The following is a 22,727-nucleotide window of genomic DNA, read 5'->3' on the forward strand; positions in this document are numbered from 1 at the left end:
ATTCCTTCCACTCAATAGTGGAGGGGGGAAAACCACCCCACAATCACAGTAAAGAAAAGGATAAAATCCCACCTGGTTAATGAAGTCCATAACTGAGGCATTAGCTCTGTTCAAAGCCCCCGTCAGCCCCAGGCCCGTGCTGGTGTTGCCAGATTCCTTTGGTAGCACGCTCTGTGTCCCCTTTCACCACCTGTGGGGGCGGCTCTGGCAATCTGGTTTCTCGGAATTAAAGGACAGAAAATTGGCTGGGGATGTTTTCTGCTTTTGGTGCAGGTGCCGGGATGATGGAGAGGATGCTCAGGGCAGAAGCCTGTTGGTTTTCTGATGCTGAATTCTGGCTCCTCGACCTTCTAATATTTAGTGAGAGAAGCAGTCTGAATATAATTTTCAGAAGAGACTGGATTGAATGGAGCAATCAGTAGCGAAGGCTTCTGAACTTCCCTTTTGTCATTTCTTTTCCCCTTCTTTAAATGATGTCCGATCTAGTCAGGACCCACAGGGGCTGGAGGCACAGAGATGAGCCTGTCTTTGGTAAGGTTGTCCTTGAGCCTTGAATCTCTTTTCTGCCTTAGGATTTAAACCTGCTCTAAAGCCTGAGAATGGCTGTCTGATACAGGAGCAACTAGTCATATGTGGCTATTTAAATTTAGGTTCTATTTGGGGGCACCTGGGTGGCTCAGTCGTTAAGCGTCTGCCTTCGGCTCGGGTTATAATTCCAGGATCCTGGGATCGAGCACCGACCGCATAGGGCTCTCTGCTCAGCAGGAAGCCTACTTCTCTCTCTCCCACTTCTCCTGCTTTGTGTTCCCTCTCTCGCTGTCTCTCTCTGTCAAATAAACAAAATCTTAAAAAAAAAATAAATTTAGGTTCCATTTGATCAAATAAAGCTACAATGAAAATTTAGCGCCTCAGTTGCACTAGCCACATTTTAAGTGCTCAGTAGCCATGTGTGGTTAATGGCTATTGAATTGGATAGCCCAGAACATTTCCATCATCACAGAAAGTTCTATTGGACAGTGTCTGCATGAAGCCCCGGGTCTGGTTACACGGGAGGTAGGGCTTAAACATACTCGGGGCATAAAACCAGGACGTCCACAGGATTTGATGTTGTTTAGACAGCAAGGCTTACTGTTTATTGGCTGAGAGCAGGAAGGAACCTATAGAGAGCCTGCACAGAAAACAACAGATAAACCTGAGTTCTCCTGGAGCAAGGCTGGGGCAAAGCGGGGCTCTGCGGGGTGACCATGATATGATGCTGTGATTCATTCCATTCAGTTGGCTTTGAGGATTCCTAGCAGGGGGAATGGGATATACCGAGATCCTGAGGCAGGAGGAGGTGGCACAGTCCAGGAATTGGAGGGTACCACTCATCTCAAGGAATTGGCAGGATAAAAGCGAGGCAAAGGCATTGGCTGTGATCGAGGCCACGATGGGCAGAGGCTGAGCATGATGTCAAGGAGCACCCTCAAGACCTTTTCCCACTCAGGATTTTAGAGTGTCTGTCTGTGGGACCTTCAACGGAGACCCCAGCTTTTCCACTGTTCTCCAAAGCCAGAGCTATGAACCTTCCCTGATGATGGTGTGTCTGGCTTCCAACCTCCAGGACTGTGCTCATAGAAGGCATGGCAGATTGTAATTTCCGAAGATGGCCACTGCAATATGCATCTGACTCAGGTTCTTCTTACACTGCGAGGTTGATTTTCTTCTTGAAATTGACCAGAGCTTTAATTGCCTTGACCAAGAGACAGTGTAGAGGAAGTGAGGCTGCCGAGCTATCCCCACGTTGGGCTCCCTACTCCGTGGGGAGTCTGTTTCTCCCTCTACCTATCCCCACCAGCCCCCTTGCCGCATGCTCTCTCTCTCTCTCACTCTCTCTCTCTCAAATAAATAAAATCTTAAAAAAAAAAAAAGTAGGTGATAGGTGGTATCTCTCCCTCCTCCCTCCTCCCTCCTCCCTTCTCCTAACTCCTTTCCCCTTATCCTCCTCTCCCTCTCCTCTCCATGCCTGTTGGGGACTTGGGCTGCCATGTAAGTAAGCTGACGGCCTTGGAGCTGACGTGCTGGAGATATCAGGTGAAGGGGCTACAGGGAGAAGGAGAGATGCCCGAGGAGCCCCTGGTTCAGCATGTCGCTGGGGCCCAAGATCACGCAGCAGAGACAAGCCACCCCGCCGCGCCCCATCTGAATGCCTGATCCGCAGAACCCAAGAGCATAATAAATGAATGTTTTGTCACCTAGTTTTGGGATAATTTGTTACATCATCATCGTAACTGGAGCAGGGGGTCTGGTGGGATCCTTGGAGGTTGGGAAACATACCAGCTTTTCATCTCGGGCGGCCTGGAGCATCCCTGGCACGGGCTGGAAGCAGTAGGGTGCTTTTGCAAATGCAGTCAGATTTTGTGATTTTAGAATTTGGAATTTGGTTTGTTTTCTAATCAGGGTTGGGCTAGAACTCCCCAGAGCCCCTTCCATCAAGAAAAGCAAATAGGAATGGCAACTGAGTGAGGGGGAGCGCTTTAGTTACCTAAGAGGACAACTGATTTTGAAGAGACCCAGCCAAGTGTGCATTACTGTTTACACACAAACGATTGATATGCCTACCACAAATCCTTGTCAATCCACCAAAGCAGGCCCCTGAGGACCTAGTTATGGGAGCTACAACTAGGTTTGTTAGACTTAGAGCTTGGCTAACGTCAATATAGTCACTTGCACTTAAAAAAATAATAATTGATGAGCATTTCCCAATGGATCTTAAAATCCAATTTTTAGTTTTTGAGATTAGACCAGCCCCTGCACTGAGCCGGTATGAACAGTTGTTGCTATTATTTATTGAGGGCTTCAAATGTGCCGGGCAGGCACTGTGCTGGGTACTTTAACCTGGAATATTCTCATTTAACTCTTGCAGCACGCCTTTGAGGAAGGTTCTAGAATTATCCTTATTTTGTAGATGAGGAAATCATGGCTCAGAGAGGTTAAGTGACTTATCCAGCATCACACGGCCATCTGACTCCAGAGCACGAGTGGGTGACCACCAGCGGTGGTTCAGTCCCTCCAAGGGAATTTTGTCCATCTTCCCAGAAGGTCTGGTGGAGGGCAGCTGGCACAGTACCCAGGAGCTCCTGAGCTCCATGTACACAGGTGAGAGGTTTCCTTTGAGGTGCAGTGAGCTATGTGACCTTGGGCAAGTCATGTCCCACTCGGGGAGGGTGGCCTTTGAAGATCTCCAAGGCCCCTTCCCAGTCTTGTCACGGAGAAGCTCTCTGAACCCAAGGTAGCAAATATCCCCTTAGGTTGCAACTCCTGTTTGCAAAGCCTGCTACAGATGCCTTAATTAATTATTCAGGCTGACATCTCTGGCTCCAAAATCAGAGGGTTGAGAAAAGATCAGAGGAATATAATCAATGTGAAGTTGGCTGATAATCGCTGGTCCCAGGGTGGTGTGAAGAGAAGAAAACCCTCCAAATTGGTCTTCTTTTACACTTTGGCCCTGGTTCTGCCAGCGGCCAAGATAAAACCGACCTCCTTCAATAATTAATGAGGGGGAGCGGCCCTCCCCTCCAAGCCGCTCAGCCCCGGCCTGGGCCCCGGGAGGAGGCCCCTCGCGGTGGCTGCCCTCCGGAAGCATGCGTGCCCGTGCACTCCCACGTGCACCGGGCAGGCGCGGCGCGGGGAGGGGGTGGGGGACGAGAACACTGAGTCACGCCGGCTGACCCAGCAAAGTGCTGCGAGTGTGACCGGAATGAAGGGTTGCTCTGTCTGTCTCCGAGGTGGCGTGGCAGATCAAATCACAGCGGATCAGGCGCCGAGATGTTGCCTTGCTCTGAGTGACAGAAGTTAATAATTAGTGACAATGATTGACAGATACACTCCATCTGCTGCTCCGACGCCTAGGAGCAGTTATTCCACAACTGTCTGCGGGCACAATGAACTCCCCCGGGAGCGCGGGCTGGCCGGTGATTGACAGCTGCCTCCAAGAGAGACAGGCCACTGACGGGAAAGTCGCTGTCAGCAGAAGCACTCCGGTCCCCCCGTGTTCCCGAGGAGGCTCACTCTCTGTATACATTTATTCTGTTTCATTTATCATGTCAGCCGTGGTTTTAAATAGATTACGAGCTAGCCTTTTTTTTTTTTTTTTTAAACTGGGGAGTTTTCTATCGTTAAATTAGAAATATCCATGGATGTCGCCGACTATTCCCTGGGACGCGGGTCCTCTTCTACTTTGTTCTCCGGGTAGATGGAGGAGCGGAAGTGGGAGCTTGCCTGGCTGGTGGGTTTCACTGATCTGCCCATTAAAATCAAAATGGCATCTTTAACCAGCAGCCCTGTAAAATGGTGCTGAGCTTTGCCTGATAAACTCCGTCTCAAAAGTCCAAACAAAAGCTCCAAAGTTCCCTATTTTTTTTTCTTTAAGAAATAAACATGTGTCTGAGGTGCCATTAGATGACATAACTTGGAACGCCTGTTCCTAAAAGGATACTTGCATTTTTAGACTGTGAGGACGATTCCATGGGGGTTCAGAACCCTAGCTTTTTGAGGGTGAACTGTCTATTCCCAGATGCTTTCATGGTCAGAAGCTAGGACCACCTAGCTGGAGAGTTAACTGTGGGTTAGAGTTCTATTAGACTGAAGTCCCTGCTCCCATTTCTTCCCGGAGTATTTTTATCCTAAATTAAAGATCGGCCTCAAACCAGCCCGCATGTAACTGGAGGACTCTGACACCTTTTAGTCCTATTATAAATAGGAACACAGAAATATATAAACATTTTTACTAGAGGAATTGTCATTACCTAATTGTTCCTCCTTATAATTTGTTTAGCTTTCTGGAAAGATGCATTTTAATTTTGCTTCATTTAGGATCGGGCAGATAGGCTTTCTGGACTATCACTTAGTTCTCTCTCTCCTTTTGTCCCCCTGATGCTTCAGCATAATTTAAAGGACTGTCCACTGCCGTTATGAATAAAAGCCTACTTAGTCCTGCTATTTAAAATACAATGAACCCTGTTTATATTGATCTCATTCAGAATGTTTTCCCGCATATGATGTCCATCTTTTAAAGTATGGGTCATGTTTCCTCTTAAGATGTTTTCTTATCTTATTCCTCTAAAATGATATAAACAGTTTCAGTATTCTTGATAATTAGGTATGCGGGTAAAGAAAAGACATCCTTTTCTTTTTCAAGTTTTTAAATGATCAGGATACCAGAAAATGAAGTCATAGGGAGCACAGATGTTTGTCTCTCATCCAGGGATCGGTTTTCCTCCTTGTTCCTGTACCAAGGTGGTAGCAGTGCCTTAGCCTAAACCCAGGGGTGCTGGAGCTGGTCTTGTGGTGCTTGTCTTGCTCCAGAGGGTCCTAGCGGCCCCGCCCCCAAGGCTCCGAGTGGGGGTGGGGTGTGTGGGGGCTGAATATCGGAGAAGAAATATCTAAGTCTGGTTGTCCCTCCAACTGCCCCCTCCCCATCCCTGAGTGAAATGTGTACCTGCTTGTCCCTTAATAAATAGCCCATAAAATACATGTGCCTGTTTGTGTGGTTGGCGTCTCTCCTATCTTTTCTATTTTTTTATTTTATTTTATTCTTAAGTGATCTCGACACCCAATGTGGGGCTTGAACTCACAACCCTGAGATCAAGAGTCGCCTGCACCCTGACTGAGACAGCCAGGCGACCCCTCATACCTTTTCTAGAGAGACTTCGAAGAAGTTGTGTTGGTGGAGCTTGATTCTTTGTTTATTTTTGGCCCATCAGTTGGAAGGTCAGCCCGCTGGGTTTTCTTGCTTAGAATCTGACCCAGTTAGAGCTACAATGGCCTTCCATAGCCAGGCACGGTGCCGGTTCCAGGAATTCAGTGGGGGGAGGGGCACAGAGACACCCTCAGTAGCTTTACCACCTACTGAAGGAGTGGGCCAGCAAACAGGAATAGTGCTGTGATGGGGAGGAACAGGGGCCGATGGAGAGGGGATCCTCTGGGTCTGTCGTGGTCAGAGAAGCTCTCCAGGAAGAAACCTACTGAAGGGGAAAGGGTTAAGAGCCTGGGGTTTCAAGCAACTAGAATGGCATGTGGGAGACACCTGGGTGGCTCAGTCGGTTAGGAGGCTGCCTTCGGCTCAGGTCATGATCCCAGGGTCCTGGTATCCAGCCCGCATCGGACTCCCTGCTCAGTGGGGAGCCTGCTTCTCCCTCTACCCCTCCCCTTGCTTGTGCGCTCTCTCTCTCTGACAAATAAATAAATAAAATCTTAAAAAAAAAAAAAAGAATGGCATGTGGGAAGGCTCTAGACTAAACTCTGGGAGGCTGCCAGGCACCGCTGGAACAGGAAGAGGAAGTCACATCGCTCGGGCCTTCTCGGCCATGTTGAAGAGTGTGGACTTCAGGCTAAGGGTTTGCACTTCTGGAAGATTTCTCTGCGGTGGTCTGCAGCACTGCCTGGAGCGGGTGTGAGACGGGAGGAAGGGGTGCCGTTAAGAGGCTGTTGGCCCAGGGAGAGGAGAGAAAGGAGAAGTGTAGACAGATGGCAGAGGCCTCTGGGAAGGGCACTCAGTAGGCTTTGGTGATGGGGGTGAGATGAAGTGTTGCAGGCTATAACTTGGGGGACTGGATGGCAGGGCTGATCTTTGGACGAGGAACTTACGAGAAGGAGCATGTCAGGCTGATTGACATCTTGGACTCGCTGGGATTGAAATGTCTGGCTTCAAGGCTGGCTTCATGAATTTGCGACCTGGGCAGTTGCCCTGCGTTCAGAAGGGGTCTGCCCTTGGTTCAAGGCTCTGCTGTCACTGTCTTGAAATTCATAATCAAGTTTGAGCAAGGGGCCCCCTGTTCTTATTTTGCACAGGCCCTGTGTACAGCTCATCTAGGCAGAGAAGTCAGGGAAGCAGCTTGCTCTCTGGTTCTAGAAGGCAGGGCAGGAGAAAGAGGTCTGGGAGGCTCCAGCACAGAGAGAGGTATTCAACACCCTGGCTCACAAGGGAGAATGGGAGGCATGAGCAGAGAATCAAGGACAGGACCCTGAGATACACAGCATTTTAGGGATAGGTTCGAAAGGGGAAAAAAACCAAAACCTGCAAATGCAAAGACCCTGGTACCTATTGCCATCTTTGACCTTGGAGATGAAGCACCACAGGTTAGCCCTTGTCTTAGGTCTGAGGAGAGTCTGGCTCTGTCTCCCATTATCAACTATATGGCAAACTCAGTCAGCAAATGAAAAAAAAAAAAAAAACAACTTACGAGCAATTGTCTATCAGTTATTATTATGGACATTTGCCACTTCTGCGGATTTCAAAGCACTTTCATTCATTCATTCAGCAGCTATTTGCTGAGCAACTACTATGTGCTAGGCACTGTGCTGGGGGCTAGTGATGTATCAGCGAACAAGAGGCAAAGATGCTACTACCCTCACCGAGCTGACATTCCAGTGAGGGGGATGAGGGAGACCATGCAGGAAATAACCGACATGATAGACGGGTTAACTGTATAACATATTAGGTGGTAACTGCCTTAGAGAAAAAGTTAAGTCTCAGTTTTTCTTTTTATTTATTTATTTAGTTTTTTATTAGAGAGGGAGAGAGAGAATCTTAAGCAGGCTCCATGCTCAGCATGGAGCCCAATGCAGAGCTGGATCCCAGGACCCTGAGATCATGACCTGAGCCAAAAATCAAGAGTTGGATGCTTAACTGACTGAGCCACCCAGACACCCCTCGGTTTTTCTTTTTAAACAATAACTGGCATTTTGTCTCATGGAACATGAAGCCTCAGGGACAGGCCCTGGGGCCCCAGCATCATTCTCATGTCGCCTTTCTCTCTCTGTCTCCTCTGTGCAGACTCCACTGTCAGGCAGACTCCCCCATCCCCCCTTCCCCTCTTCGTGGATGGTCAGAGATGGTGCCGACAAACATCCAGAAGCAAATCCTGCAGAAGAGAGAGAGTAGTCACTCCCACCTTCTGGCAAAAGCTCCACAGACTCCCGGCATGGAGAGCCTAGGATTTTTACCCTCTGAATGGTTCCATTACTGCCATAATGTTTGCAGAGATCCGTTGTGGGAGGCACCCTCCTTCTCTGTTCACAGGCAAGGCAAGGGACCTCTGTGGGGCCCCACACTTAGAAAGTGGCCAGCCTGGGCTCTGGGCCCAGGCTCTCTGACCCTAAAGCCTCTTCCCAAGGTGGCCTATGAATACATTTACAGACATCATCTCTCCCCAGATCCACTGTTAGGCTTCAAGGGGACATATTTAAATAATAATGAAGGATGTACTAGGCCATGATCAGGCAACCAGGTGAATGTTCAGACCACAATTGTTTAGTAGGTAAGCACAATCCTTAAATCAGAGAGATTTAGAAATGGAAAGACCCTCCCTTCTGGCCCTCCCCTTGGATAGGCAAGGAAGCTGACGTCCAGGGACAGGAAGGACCTTGCCTGGTTACCAGCATTCTGTCCATCTGGAATCAGATAAGTGACTGACTGGGTGGAACCTCTCTAGTGTGTCTGAGCCCATCAGTAGCCACTTGTGTGGTCCATGCATGGTAGTGTTTAACCAACTGGCTGAACACCGTCACGGGTGGGTCATGTGATGAGAACTGGTGGCCTCTCAACTGCCTTATGGTGTGTGCATTCATCTCCCCACTAGCTTTTCTTGGTGATAATAATAATATCCCCCTCTTTTTTTTTTTTTTTTAAGATTTTGTTTATTTATTTATCTGAGAGCGAGCGCATGTGAATGGGGGGAGGGGCAGAGGAAGATGGAGAGAGAATCTTAAGCAGACTACGTGCTGAGTGTGGAGTCCAATGCAGGGCTCGATCCCAGGACCCTGAGATCATGATCTGAGCTGAAACCAAAAGTCGGATGCTTAACCAACTGAACCACCCAGGCGCCCCAATAGTGTTCCCCTTTTACTGAGTCCTTATTGTATGCTCGATATTATGCTAAGAGCTTTACCTATATCATCACATTAAATCCCAACAACAACCCCAAGACATAAGTACTATTTCTAATCCTCTTTTACAAATAATCCAGCTGAGCCTTATAGGGATGGGGTAACTCGCACTTGGTCATGAGTGATGAGTGGTAGAGAGCCTGGATTTAAGTTCCAGTCTGTCTTGTCCTCCCACCCAGGTTTTTAACCATCGGCAGCGCAAAAGTTTTTCTTTTTTTCTTTTAAACAAGAACATTAAAAACTAATAATGGATACAAAGTACAGCGTGCCACTTTCCCAAACCCTATGAGCCCCCCTGCTTTTTTTTTTCTTTATAAGGTGGAGTTAGTCCCTGTTGGGAATAGAAGCCATCAGTTTAAGTAGCAAAGTGCACCTAACGCCTAACGCGACTGAGGCTCAGAACCAAAGACCTTGATAAGGTGTTTGACTGTTTCAAAGGCACTTTGAGGCTGCATGAAGCAGAAAGCTACAAAGCCTGGGACAGAGCCCCTCACTACCCTCTGGGCTGTGATGTCCCTATTTTGAGGGGATTTATGCATCTCTGTCAAATACACAGTCTGTGCAAGGTTTTCCCAAGCTTCACTGTTATCAAGAGTGCCAAGAGAATTACCGACTCAAAATAATCATAACAGCTACCACTTACTGAATGCTCCTGTGCCGAGACCGGCTAAGAGCTTTATGTAATTACCTCCTTTAATCCTCATAAGAGCTGGTAGGAGAACAGAGGGAGGTAGGTCCTGTGAAGTAGGTACAATTATAATCCTCAATTGATATAAAACAAGCTCAAAACTTGCTCAGGGACATTTGATGACTTGCTAAGGGTGACAGTTTCTAAGTGGTGCAGCTGGGATTTGAATCCAGGAGAGGCTGCCGTCCTAGCCACAGTGCTGTGAGAACTGCCCCAGAACCTGAGGACATTTGTGAGGTCACTGGCGCTCCCTGAGGCCAGGGCGGTGCAGGGGCTGTTCAAGGTCAGGAAGCAAGTGGTGGGCAGAACTGGGGCATAAATCGAAGTGTCCTGACTGCTTGTCTATACCCTTTCAACGTACTGTGGAACTTCTCAAAAACTTAGGCTTCAGGGATTTCCTAAAACGGACCTAGAGGAAAAATTGATGAGAGCTCTATTCCTAAAACCCTTCCCCAGCTCAATATGCAATTAGCCAGTATTACTCAGAGAGGTTGGCTTTGACCCTGCCCACTGTCCTGCATTTTTCAGCTGTTGTCAATGACCTCGTCTCCATCATCATGAGTTCATCTTCGTTGAGGGGCAGTGGTGTGCTCGGCCAGTGAGCCTTCCACCCTTTGTCCGCCGTGCTCTTCTCAGCAGCAAATCTTTTTGGGGCTCCAGAGACTAAGCCCAGAGATATGGGTATAAAACAGACCGCCACTGGGGCACCTGGTTGGCTCAGTCGGCTGGGTGAGCCTCTAACTCTTGGTTTTGGCTCAGGTCAGGATAGCAGGGTCGTGGCATCCAGCCCTGTGTATCGGCTTGAGGATTTTTCTCTCTGCCCCTCCCCCTGCTTGTGTGCGCTGTCTCTCAAATAAATAAATGAATCTTTAAAAAAATAAAACAGGCCACCACTTCCGCACTGCCTTGTCACTGTGAACGGGCACACTGCTAAGAGCAGTCAGGGTTTGCTTTTTTTTTTCCCCCCAAGATTTATTTATTTGAGAGAGAGAGAAGGAGAGACAGAGTGTGCAAGTCGGGGGAGGGGCAAACAGAGAGGGGAAGCAGACTCCCTGCTGAGCTCAGAGTCCTGCTGTGAGGGCTCAAGGCAGGGCTCCATCTAGGACCCTGAGATCATGACCTGAGCCGAAACCAAGAGTCAGATGCTCAACCGCCTGAGCCCCCCAGGCGCCCCTCAGAGTAGCCAGTGCTTACTGGGGGGTTGACTATGTGCCAGGCTCTCTGTAGAACTCTTCTTATTTAATCTTTATAATTGCCCATTGGAAGAAGTATCTTTTTTAACCCAGTTTTACAGATGAAGGAAATAAGGCCCAGGGAGATGACGACACTGCCCCAAAACATGGGCAGGAAGTGGCGGACTTAGATCTTGAACCTCTTGGGTTTGTGCTTTGCCTCTTGACTCTTGACTATACTGTGTGGAAGGTTCTTGCACAAGGCTCACTTTGTTCTTTGGACATGAGGCTGTGGCTCCTCCATGTCCCTGAACAAGGACAAGCTGATGTGCCCGAGAATTGTCCACCTCAATGCCAGAACGTGACTGAACTGCGCTGCCGAGCCCACACGCCAATACCTCAGTTGTGACCTTCTGTCTTCTGCTTGAACGTCCAGCAGCTGTTTCTGAAGCCCCTGGCATGGGGTGGGGACTGTAGCAGTTACTGGGGATGGTGACAAGATTCACTCTTCCTGCCTTCCCTCAGCTCATAGTCTGGTGTGGAGGGCAGATAATGAAACAAGTAATTTTAGTCTTGTGGAGGTGAGTACAACAATGAGGCAAGGCCAGACTACCCAGAGGCACACAGCAAGGAAATCGAACCCAGCTGGAGGGGGTGGTGCCATCAGGGAAGGCTTCCTGGAGGAGGTAGAGTTGACGCTGATTCCTAAAAAAAAAAAAAGAAAAAAGGAATAGGTGTATTAGGCCAAGAAGGGGTGGAAGAATGTTAAAGGCAGAAACCTGAGGTGATAGTAGATGGGGAGCTCCTTTTAAGACAGCCTGTTCCATCTTTGTAATATCTTTTTTTTTAAGATCTTACTTATTTGACAGAGAGACAGAGAGAGAGAGAACAAGCAAGGGGAGGAGCAGAAGAAGCTGAGCAGGGAGCCCGACATGGGGCTCTGTCCCAGGACTCCAGGACCATGATCTGAGCTGAAGGCAGACGCTTAACCAACTGAGCCACCCAGGCCCCCCATCTTGGCTATATCTTTGTATACTCTTCACTCGCCTGTGGTTGGACATCTGGGAAGTAAAATTGTTTGGCTCTGGAAACAATGCTTTTAGTCTCCACTCCACGTTCCCTTCCTTCCTCTGGACTTTGCTGTGCCCGGATGTGATGCTTGAAATTGTTGCTGCTGGCTTGGCACCATGATGGGAGCCAGACCGAGGGCAGAGCCAATTCCCTGAGGGTGCACCGTGGAGAGAGATAAAGAACCTTTGTCCTTGATGCCATCGTGTGGTTTCAGAACCAGCCAGCCTTGGACTCTGGCTCACTCTGCTGCCCTCAGGGGACACAATGGAGCGTTGGAGAGCAGAGGTCTGCCTCCCGGCTCTGTCACTCACTGGTCGTGCAACTTTGGGCAAGGTAACCCTTCTGAGTCTCAGCTTCCTCATCTATAAAACTGGGATAATAATAATGGATAATAGTTGTACTTATCCAGCAAGTGAGGTTGTGAGGATTACATGTGTTAATGCATGTCACGAGCTTACAATAATGCCTGGCCTTAGGAAGTGCCAACAGATGGAAGCTATTAATATTGCCAACACATATTTCCGTAGTCGGCTCACACTCCCAGCCTTTTTGAAGCTCTCAATTAATAACAGAGAGACTCAGGCTAATCACAGAGCAGGTTGATCAGCTCTGTGATAGAGCCCAGAACAGGGAGCAGTTAACTTTTGCAGGAGGGAGCAGGTGAAGGTCCATCGAGGCCGTGTGTTTGAGCAAGGGCCTGAAACATGAGCAGAAGTTTGATGGTAAAGACGAGGAGGAAGGGCATCCCTGGCAGGGAGTGCAGCCTGAGCAAAGCATGAAAGTGTTTCAAGAGCTTTGTAAAGGGCAAGTCGCTGGTGGGATTAGAACTTCAGGTGTAGGCTGTATGTGTGTGGAAGGAAGGCGAGGAGGCTGGAAGTAGGGTTGAGGCTGAGTGTGGAGGGGCCTTGGAGTGCCAGACTAAGGGGTTTGCTGTAAGTTCTGAAGTAATCCATAGAACCACAGTCCAGAGAGTTGCTACCTGAAACAAGGATTCCATGGTGGTCAAGTCAGGAATGGAAATGCTGCATACCTTGCAGTCCTGGCAATGGCTGATGCTCATTAGCATAATAAGGGCTCTGACAGGTCCTGTAGGAAAACCTGTCTCCCATGGTTTAACCCAGTGTTTTACAAACTTATTCAGCAAGGAGGAGCCCTTTATTCGCCCAACAACCATTATTGCAGGTCACACTTAGGGGGCCGCGGTTCCAGGCATTGGGGAGCTGTCCAAAGGTTTGCAGCATGTGAGTGAGGGGTCCATTTTGTGTTTTCCAAAGATTCCTTCCAATTATTTAAACAATAAGGTATCAGATTAAGTCACAAGTAAGCTGTTTCGAACGCTTGCTTTGCTCAGCTGAGGATCTTTTATTCTAAATGGGTGACTTCTCTGGGCTGTGTCCCTCTCCGAAAGTCTTCTACTTTTCAAGTATCCGAAGCAGAAAAACTTCCCTCCACGTACTGTGGTTTTCCTTCTGACCTTTTTGCTCTGGCTCTTTCATGCTGAAGGTTAGATAATTCAGGCCCAGCACTTGGATTGACACTTGAAAGCTGCAGGGATGCTTTTTCGGGGGTTAAAGGTTAGAGTCACTGGAGCTGCAGTGTGACTTGAAAAAAATTTTTGAAGTTTTTAATTTTCATTTCTTTCTCTTTCTTTCCTCCCCTCCTCCTCCTCCTCGTCCTCCTTCTTCTTAACATAAGGGACAGTTGAAAATGATGCTTTCCAACTTGGCAGCTCCTGCTGAAGGCAGAACAGAGGATGAGCATGCCCCTTTGGAAGGTTTTGGCGGAGGCTGGGATTTCTCAATTACCTGGCAGCGGGAAGGTGGGCTTCTGAAAACTACACATTGCAGGGAATCTTCTCCTTGGGTGGTTTGGATGCACAGTAAAGTGAGAAAACAAGAGGACTGGGAAACTTCATGTTTTACATATCTGACCTACAGGTGCTCTCAGGGTGGGAACCCCTCTCCCTTATCCATATCCCCTCCATGCGACCCATCTGCCCAGTCCCCAGCCCCAAGGTGCTCCGCCTAGGATTGAGGGCAGGCCCTAGCCCAGGCCACACAGACTCTGGCTCCACCCCCTGGATCCCTGTTCCCTTTTCAGCTCTCACCCCCGTGCTGTAGCCAATGTCCTTGTTCCTGGGGTGGTGAGGAATGGGGCTCTGGTGTAGAAGCAAGGACTTGGGGGTGATGCAAGTTCTCGGGGATGAATGCCATTGGTGCTGGCCCCAGAGAGCTGTGAGTGATTCCACTATGGGTTTCTGACCTCTTCTGTAGGAATGTAGGAATGTAGGAATGGCCACAGGGTTATTTTCTCTGTTTGGGATCTCAGGAGCCCCTCCTCCCTTCTGTCTGTATCCTTCTCCCGTTCTTTTTTCTTTTATTTTTCACACCTCTTCCTCACTGCAACATTGCCTTTGTTCTCCACACTGTGACAGATCACCTTCCTGGGCGAAGTCCCTGGTGGCAATATCGGTGACAACAAATCCTTCCGACTGTTCTCCTCTCCCACCCCAGCTCTGCTCGCACAGGACATAGCCCATCTCCCACCACACCAGGATTCCCACTTGGGAGGCCTTCTCTTGGTCCTTATCCCAGAGAGCCATCCCAGCTTTTGAGAGAAAAGGCTCCAGTCTGGGTTAACTATTAAAGAGGTGGGTAATACCTTCCCCATGGGAGGTGTTGTTGCCCTGGAGGTTTTGGTCTCTAATTTAGTCCACTGGAGCTCTCACAACAAGATATCAGAGACTGGGTGGCTTAGACAACAGGAAGTTGCTTCTCACTGTTTGGGAGCCTGAGAAGCCCAAGATCAAAGGGTCAGCTGGGTTGAGGTCTGGTGAAGGCTCTCTCCCTGGGTTGTAGATGGCCACTTCTTGCTGTGTCTTCATATGGCCTTTCTCTGCTATGTGTATATGGAGAAAGAGAGGGAGCAAGCTCCTTGGTGTGTCTCTTCTTACACGGGCACAATCTCATCATGAGGACCCCACCCTCATGATTTCATTCAAGCCCAATTACTTCCCAAAGGCCTCATCTCCAAATACTACAATATAGGGTGGGAGGGTGTGGTTTCAACATGATTTTTGGGGGGGTACAATTCAGTCTGTAGCTGTCTCCAAGTCTTTTTTCCAATTATGGCTCCTCTATAAAAGAACTCATCCTCTTCTCCATCCTTCTTTCTCTGTACTGTTACCCTGGGTGGCCTCATCTGGCCACAGGACTTTAAATATTACATATCAGTCGGGGTCCCTGATTGTGAGCAACAGAAAAGAATTCTGGCTGTTGGGGACAAAGAGTCATCTACCCAAATCTGGGCTGCTCCCAGATAGCATGGGAGGTGGGAGACCAGGCCGGGAAAAGAAGGTGAGACTTTGGAGCAGGAACTGCAGTAAAGGTCAGGCCTGGGAGAAAGTCTCATCCTCACACACACTGGTCACCACCATGACTCTGATCTTTGAACTTCTCTCCATCCTTGAGGCACTTGCTTAAATTTCAAAGCATCAGGAACGAGGGTCTGATAGACCCAACTTAAATCACATGTCTGCCTCAGGAAGTGGGTGACGAAAATGAGAAGGTTTTCAGTGATCTGACTCTTCTTCTCCAGCTCAGCTCTCCAGTCAGAGTGACAGTAGACAGGGATCTAGCCTCTTGCCAAGATGATAAGAGAATTCTATTAAAAGAGAGACCTGGGTACTTTGGGGGAAGAAGGTGGAGAGTTGGATTTCAAGCTACGAAACAATAAATATATGGTATACCATAGGTTTGCAGAAAGTTCCAGATTTATACTTTTAGTTCTGACTCTTCCCCAAGTCCCAATGTTCCTAGGATGTTTGGTAACCACCTCGAACTTAACATATTCGAAATAAAACATTTGATTTTCTTGCTCCTGCCCCAATCAGGCGTATCCACCCTCACCATCTTCCCCAATGAATTCCACAACTTACTTAATTTCTCAGACCAGATAATGAGGAGTCAATTCTGACTCCTTTCTTTTTCTTGTTCCATTGGCAGGTTCTACAGGCTCTACCCAAAATACAGCCTATATGCTATTTGCTTTGGACTTCTTGGTCTCTTCTTTTTGCTTTATAATCCATTCTCCATGAAGTCACTTTCTAAGGCATGGATCATATCAGGACTCTTCCTCATTAGAAACTTAGAGACTTTGAAGAGTTTTCCTTTTCATAGGGAATAAACTCCAAACTCTTTTCTGTGGGTTCAAGGGCCTCTGTTTTATCTGGCCCTTCTCCATTTTCCCAACTTGTTCTCCTACTACCTTTCCCACCCACCCTCACATTTGTTGCTCTCCAACTATGCTGTTCTTCTTTCCATTCCTGTAACATCCAGCCTCTACCTGGCTTCATCCTTGACTTCTCCTGCTGTCTCTGTTGGAATTCTCTTCCTCCAAATCTTAACAGGTCTCCTTTTCATCATGCAGATCTAGACTCAAATGTTATCTCCTCAGAAAGTCTTCCTCTGACTTCTCACCCAAAGATGCTCCCCATTCATACTCTCTATCATATTACTGTTTTGTTGTCTTACAGCATTTATCATTATCTGAAATAATCTTTTTTATTTATGGTTTACTTTGATTGTCTGCCTTTAATTAAAATATGAACTCACCAAGAGCAGGGTTCTTGTCTGTCTGTTCACTGCTATGTTCTAAATGGACAGTGTCTGGCACATGGTGGACCCTCAGGAGCTGTTGATTATTTTTGAGTGATGGTTGCTAGCACTACTGATCTGGAGCCCTCCCAGCCCCATGTGTATGAGGGGAGAGCGATATGGCAGCATCCAAGAGGGTGGAGCCCCAGACTCGGTCCAACCATGTACCAATAGCCCCACCTGGCCACTGTCCCCTTGGTGCTTCCATGCCAGTGAATGGCTCCGCGGTCTCCATGGCTGTGCAAATGTGAAGACTAGGTGTGAGTTTTAATTCCCCTTTCCTCCATCTAATCAATCACTAAGCCCTAAAAATCAATAAGAAAAAGACAAATAACCCAATGAAAAATCAGATTAAAGCTGTAAACAGGCAGATCACAGAAGAGAAATACAAATGGCTATAAACTTATGAAAAGAAGCTCAACCTCATGAAACAGGGATCAGTAAAATTGAACTTTCTCTTACCCCCTTAAGATGGATAGAAATTTATAAAAATAGGTAAAATATCTAGTGTTGGGAAGGGTTGAGGAAATGAGTGCTCTCATGTACTGTCGGGGATAATATGAGCTGTTGAACCTCTTTGGAGAGCCACTTAGCAGCATCCATCAAAAATCAAAATGCACAGGGAGTATGGTGCAGCTGGGAGTGGCTCTTTCTGGCTGCCTAGAGAACATCTGGAGGAGATAAAATATCCCAAAAGGCATAAGAAATATCTGATCCAAAAGTGCTCTTCTCTTCCAGCCAGTTGAAGAAGGACCTAGTTTCCTTGGGGCCTTGCCTGTTTTGAGTGTTCTTCCTCCACTTCTGTCCATTGAAAATCAACACATTCCTGAGGATGGAGGCATAGGAAGACCCTGAACCCACCTCCTGCCATGGACACACCAAATCTACAGCTACATATAGAACAGTTCTCTCTGAAAAAGACCTGAAAGCTAGCTGAGCAGCTCCTCCACAGAAAAGGATAAGAAGGGCACATTGAGATGGGGAGGAGAGGCAAAGATGTAGTCTTGCTAAAAATCCCACCCCTGGCTCAGTGACCCATATGCATGAGGGATCTCACTAATATGGGGCATATGACAATGGTCATTCACTCCTCAGGGATATTCCCCATATTAGGCACCCCAACTCTTTGGACCTACCTTGGAGGGACAAGTTCCCCAAACATCTGGCTTTGAAAAACAGTGAGGCTTATTTTGAGGAGATCCAAAAAGCTATAGGAAACTGAAACTCTGCTCTTAAAAGCCTCATGCACAGACCCACTTATCCTAGGACCCAGCACAAGAGTAGTAGGTTGAAAAGCATCTAGACCATATGTGAAGATTTGTTGGCTAAGCTTAAATTGTCTGCCAGAGGGCCAGGGGTCTGTTGGAACTCTCTCTGGGGAAGGAGGCACTGGTGGGTGCCATTTTTGCACTCTCCTTCTTTGCTAGCATTGGTGTTGGTGGGCACTTGCCATCCTTGCACTCTACATTTATCTTGCTAGAGCCACTTGCCTTGGTCCTGCTCTCTCTCGTAGCCCTACCCTGCCAAACCTGGTGGGCTAGCTCAGCTTGGCCCAGTACACTCCCATGATGCTGCTCCACCAACTTAGTGGGAAGGCGTGCCCCAGCCTGACACTCTCTTGTGGCCCCACCAATGCTGGCAGGTTCATGCAGTCCACACAGAAGATGCCCTTGAATGCTTGGCTCTGGTGGCCAAGGGAGCTTGCATTTCTGGGTCCCACGGGACTGAAACAATCAGAGACACAGTTTCTGGCAGGCTAGCCCTCCAGAGTACTGAAAAGACAGCAGACTGAAACACATCCTCAGTCTTCCTGTGATCAGTCCTTCAAGACTGGGAGAGATAGCTGTTTCACCTAATACATAGAAACAAGCACAGAGAATCAAGCAAAACAAGGAAAGAGGAAGGTATTTCAAATGAAAGGGCAAGATAAAACTCCAGGAAAAAACCTTAATAAAATAAAGATAAGTAATTTACCTGATAAAGAGTTCAAAGTCATGGTCATAGAGGTGCTCACTGATCTTGGGAGAAGAATGAACACTGAGAGAACTTCAACAAAGAGATAGAAAATATAAGAAAGTATGAAACAGAAGTCACAGAGCTGAAACATACCGTAACTGAAATGAAAAATATGCTAGTGGAATTCAACAGCAAGCTAGATGAAACAGAAGGTGGGATCAGTGACCTGGAAGGCAGGGCAGTGGAACTCAACCAAGCACAGCAGCAAAAAGATAAAAGAGTTATGAATAGTGAAGATCACTTAAGGGACCTATTGGCAACATCAAGTGGGACAACAGGTGCATGATAGGGGTTCTGGAAGGAGAAGAGGCAGCAATAAAGAGACAGAGAATTTATTTGAAGAAATGATGTCTGAAAACTTTGTTAACTTGGGGAAGAAAACAGACATCCAGATCCAGGAAGTTTTAAATACAGTGAAACCAAAGAGATCCATACCAAGACACATAATTAAAATGTCAAAAGGTAAAGAATCTTAAAATCAACAACAGAAAACACTTGTAACCCACAAAGAAACCCCCATAAAATAGCAGATTTTTCAGCAGAAACCTTGCAGGCCAGAAGAGAATGGCATGATATAGTCAAAGGGCTACAAGTAAGATTTCTAATCAACAGTACTCTAACGAGCAAAGTTATCTTTCAGAATTGAAGGAGAGAGAAGAGTTTTCCAGATAAGAAAGACTAAAGGAGTGTACCACTACTAAACCAGTCTTACAAGAAATGTTAAAGGGACTTGTTCAAGCTGAAAAGGAAGGGCATTAGTCAGTAACAAGAAAACATATGAAAGTAAAAATATCACTGGTAAAGGTAAGTATATAGTAAAGGTAGTGGACTAATCACCTATAAAGCTAGCATGGAGGTTAAAAGTCAAAAGTAGTAAAAATAACTATAACTACAACAACTAGTTAAATGAGACACAGAATAAAAATATGTAAAATGTGACATCAGAAAAAATGTGGGAGATTGGGATTAAAATGTAGAGTTTTAGAATGTACACAAAAATGCATATAAAATTATTCTCCATATAAAAGAATGAAATCTTGTAATTTGTGATGATATGGATAGACCTTGAGGGTATTATGCTAGGTGAAATAAGTCAGATGGAAAGAGACAAATACTGTATGATTTCACTTATCTGCAGAATCTAAAAAACAAAACAAATGGACAACCAAACCAAACCAAACTCAACGATGGAGAGAACAGATTGGTGATTGCTAGAGGGGAGGGAGTAGGGGATAGAAAAAATAGGAGAAGGAGTCAAGAGGTACAAATTTCCAGTTATAAAATAAATAACTCATGGGGATGTGACATACGTACAACATGGTGATTGTAATCAGCAATATTGTATTGCATATTACATACCTCTATATGGTACCAGGGGAAAAGTAGACTTAATATGGTAATCACTTCACAGCATATTCAAATATCCGGTCATTATGTTATACACCTGAAACTAATATAATGTTATGTGCCAATTATACCTCAATAAAAAAGGTGGATATGTAAAGAGGAAATAAAATAAAATAAAAATGCACATACCCTGCAACTTGCCCATTCCACTTGTAGTTATCTTTCCCAGAGAAATACTTATGGAATAATTAGAGAACAAGGATGGTCATTGCAACATGGTTTATAAAAGCAAAAAATCAGAAACAACCTAAGTGCTCACCAACAAGGGAATGGTTAAATAAGCTGGGTACTTCCTTCTTATGGTCAGTGCAGTGAGCCAGTGGTACCATGGTTAAAAAAGGAAAAGATAAATTTTTGTATATTGATGTGAAAATGCGTCCAAGAAATGCAAGACATATTGTTAAGTACAAAACACAAGTTGTAGAATGATATTGACAGTATGATCTCATTTATCTTAAATAACCATACAGTGTATATTTATAATAATAGTTAATATTTGTTTATTAAGTAATAATAACTGGTAATATTTACACAGTGCTTACGCTGTTCAGGTATTCTTCGAAGTGATTTAGGTACACTATCTCTTTTATTCCTCATAATAATTCTGTGAAGTAGGTACAATGATGATCTTCAGCCCCACCGATAGATGAGAAAGTTGAGGCACAGAAATGTTAAGCAATTTGCCTAAGGCTGCATAGCTAATAGGTAATATAGCTAAGATTCAAAACCAGATTGACTGTGTCTTTTAATGATTGCGTCAGTGTAATAGTTAGGCATTATGGGAAGCACTTGGTGTTCTTTTGTTGGTATTTTCCTATTGATACAGGTAAGAAGACTGAGCTACAGAGAAGTAAAATAATTCACCCAGAGTCACCTGGCTTGTAAGTAGAGGAGCCAGATTTGAACCCAGTTATCTTACATCAGCACTTGTGTCCTTAACCGCTATACTGTCTCTCAGTATTTGTAGAGATTTATGGCAAAACTCTGGCTTCCAAACAATTGAGAAAAATGCAGGATAAAAAGAGATTGTCTCCTTTCCCTCCTCCCCACTTGCACTCTCTGTCTCAGAATTCTGGTGGGAGCCAGGCCAGGCAGGACAGCCATTTGCCACCTCTGCAGGGCAGAGGTGGGGTTGTGGCTGAGACTGGAGGCTGAGACCTGGTTGGTCCTGGATGGACCCTTGGCTGGTGGCTGCCCACAGTGGAAGGGACATGATTGGAACACTGGGAGACCAGGAAGGTTGGGCAGGTACCTGATACAGAGGCACCGTGGGATCTGAGTAGTGGGTGGCCCAGTCCCAGGGTGAGAGTGTGACTGTCCATGAGGCCACAGAGGGGTCTTCATGGAGACCAGTGAAGGCTGCTATGCCTTAGCTTTCCTCAAGGAAGCTAGGAAAGGCAAGGAAATGGATTCTCCCTGAGAGCCTCTAGAAGGAACCAGTCCTACTGACACCTTGCATTGAGCCTCGAAGAACTGACTTCAGATTTCTGGCCTCCAGAGCTCTGAGGGATTGAATTTGTGTTGTTTTAAGCCACCAGGTGGGCAGTCATTTGTTAGAGCTGCCCTGGGGATTGAACGCAGCCCGTCTTTTAGGTGCCTCTTCAGTTTGTCCTCTTTTGCCCCCTTTTTGCTTCCCCTCATCATCTCTTGTCCGCACGTCTCCCTAAATCTCCAGGCATCCTGTGATGGCTTTCATAACTCATATTGACAGGAGCCCATCATAGTTAGAATCAAGCCCCAAGCCCCGGACGTGATGTTCAGCGTCTGCTATGACCAGTCTCCTGCCTGTGGCTCCAGCTTCATCTCTGGCCTCACCTTTGTGCTCAGCGCAGCCATTCTTAACCTGGGCTCCATGTATCCTCTTGCTTCCTCCCCACTCACTTGTTATGACTAGTGAACCTCCAGGAGGTTCACCTTCAGAAGGTCTGTGAACCCCCTGGAATTTAAGGCAACACTTTGTTGTGCACACCTGTGGTCATGTGTGTTCTGGGGACCAAATCTACAGGTGGCCCTGAGTGGGCTCCCATGCCCCAGGAAGATGACATGTTGCAGACAGGTTCCTCTTCCTACATACATCATGCTTCTTCACCCCAGCACCTTACCTCTGTGTTCCATCCCCCTGCAATGCCCTTCCCCCAGAATTCCCTCATTTCACTCACATCTCTGCTCTGTGCCACCTCCTCAGAGAGGACCCCAGGGGGAGGCAGATCGCGGGAGGACCCTCCCTCCCCCACCTGCCCTGGAACACAGATAAGCACTCTTGACCCTCCCTCCTCAATCTGTGAACCCCAAGGGAGGAACCTGGGGGCTAGAGTTCAAGGTGTTTTCCCAAAGGACAACATTTCCCTCCCTAAGAGAAATTCTGGCATCAGCCGCTAGATAATAATTTCCCCACCTCATTACCTAAACCATAAACCTGGAAGAAATAAATGTTATAATGCTGGTATTAGAGCTCTGCTTTGGAAGCGAAGAGAATTGGGTGATTAGTTCCAACCTGGGGAATTATGGCAACTCCACAGAAGAAATGTCATTTGAGCCATTTCTTGTTGAAAAATGGGGAAGGGTTTTCATAAGGGGAAAAGAAAGACAGAAAGGGGAGGAAGAAAGGCATGGGGGCAGGACAGTGCTTGGCATGGGAAACAGTGAGTTGTCTTGTGAAGCCTGAACCTTTGGGTTCTTGGGGGGAGCTGTGGCCCAAGAGGTCAGCCAGTGGCCTCATGGGGGGCGTGCGGCAGGAGTGCCAAGGAACATGGGCTCCACAGTCGGGTGGTGGAGAGCCATCAATAGGAA

The sequence above is a fragment of the Martes martes genome (genome assembly GCF_963455335.1).
Source record: "Martes martes genome assembly, chromosome: 4".
NCBI lineage: Eukaryota > Metazoa > Chordata > Mammalia > Carnivora > Mustelidae > Martes > Martes martes.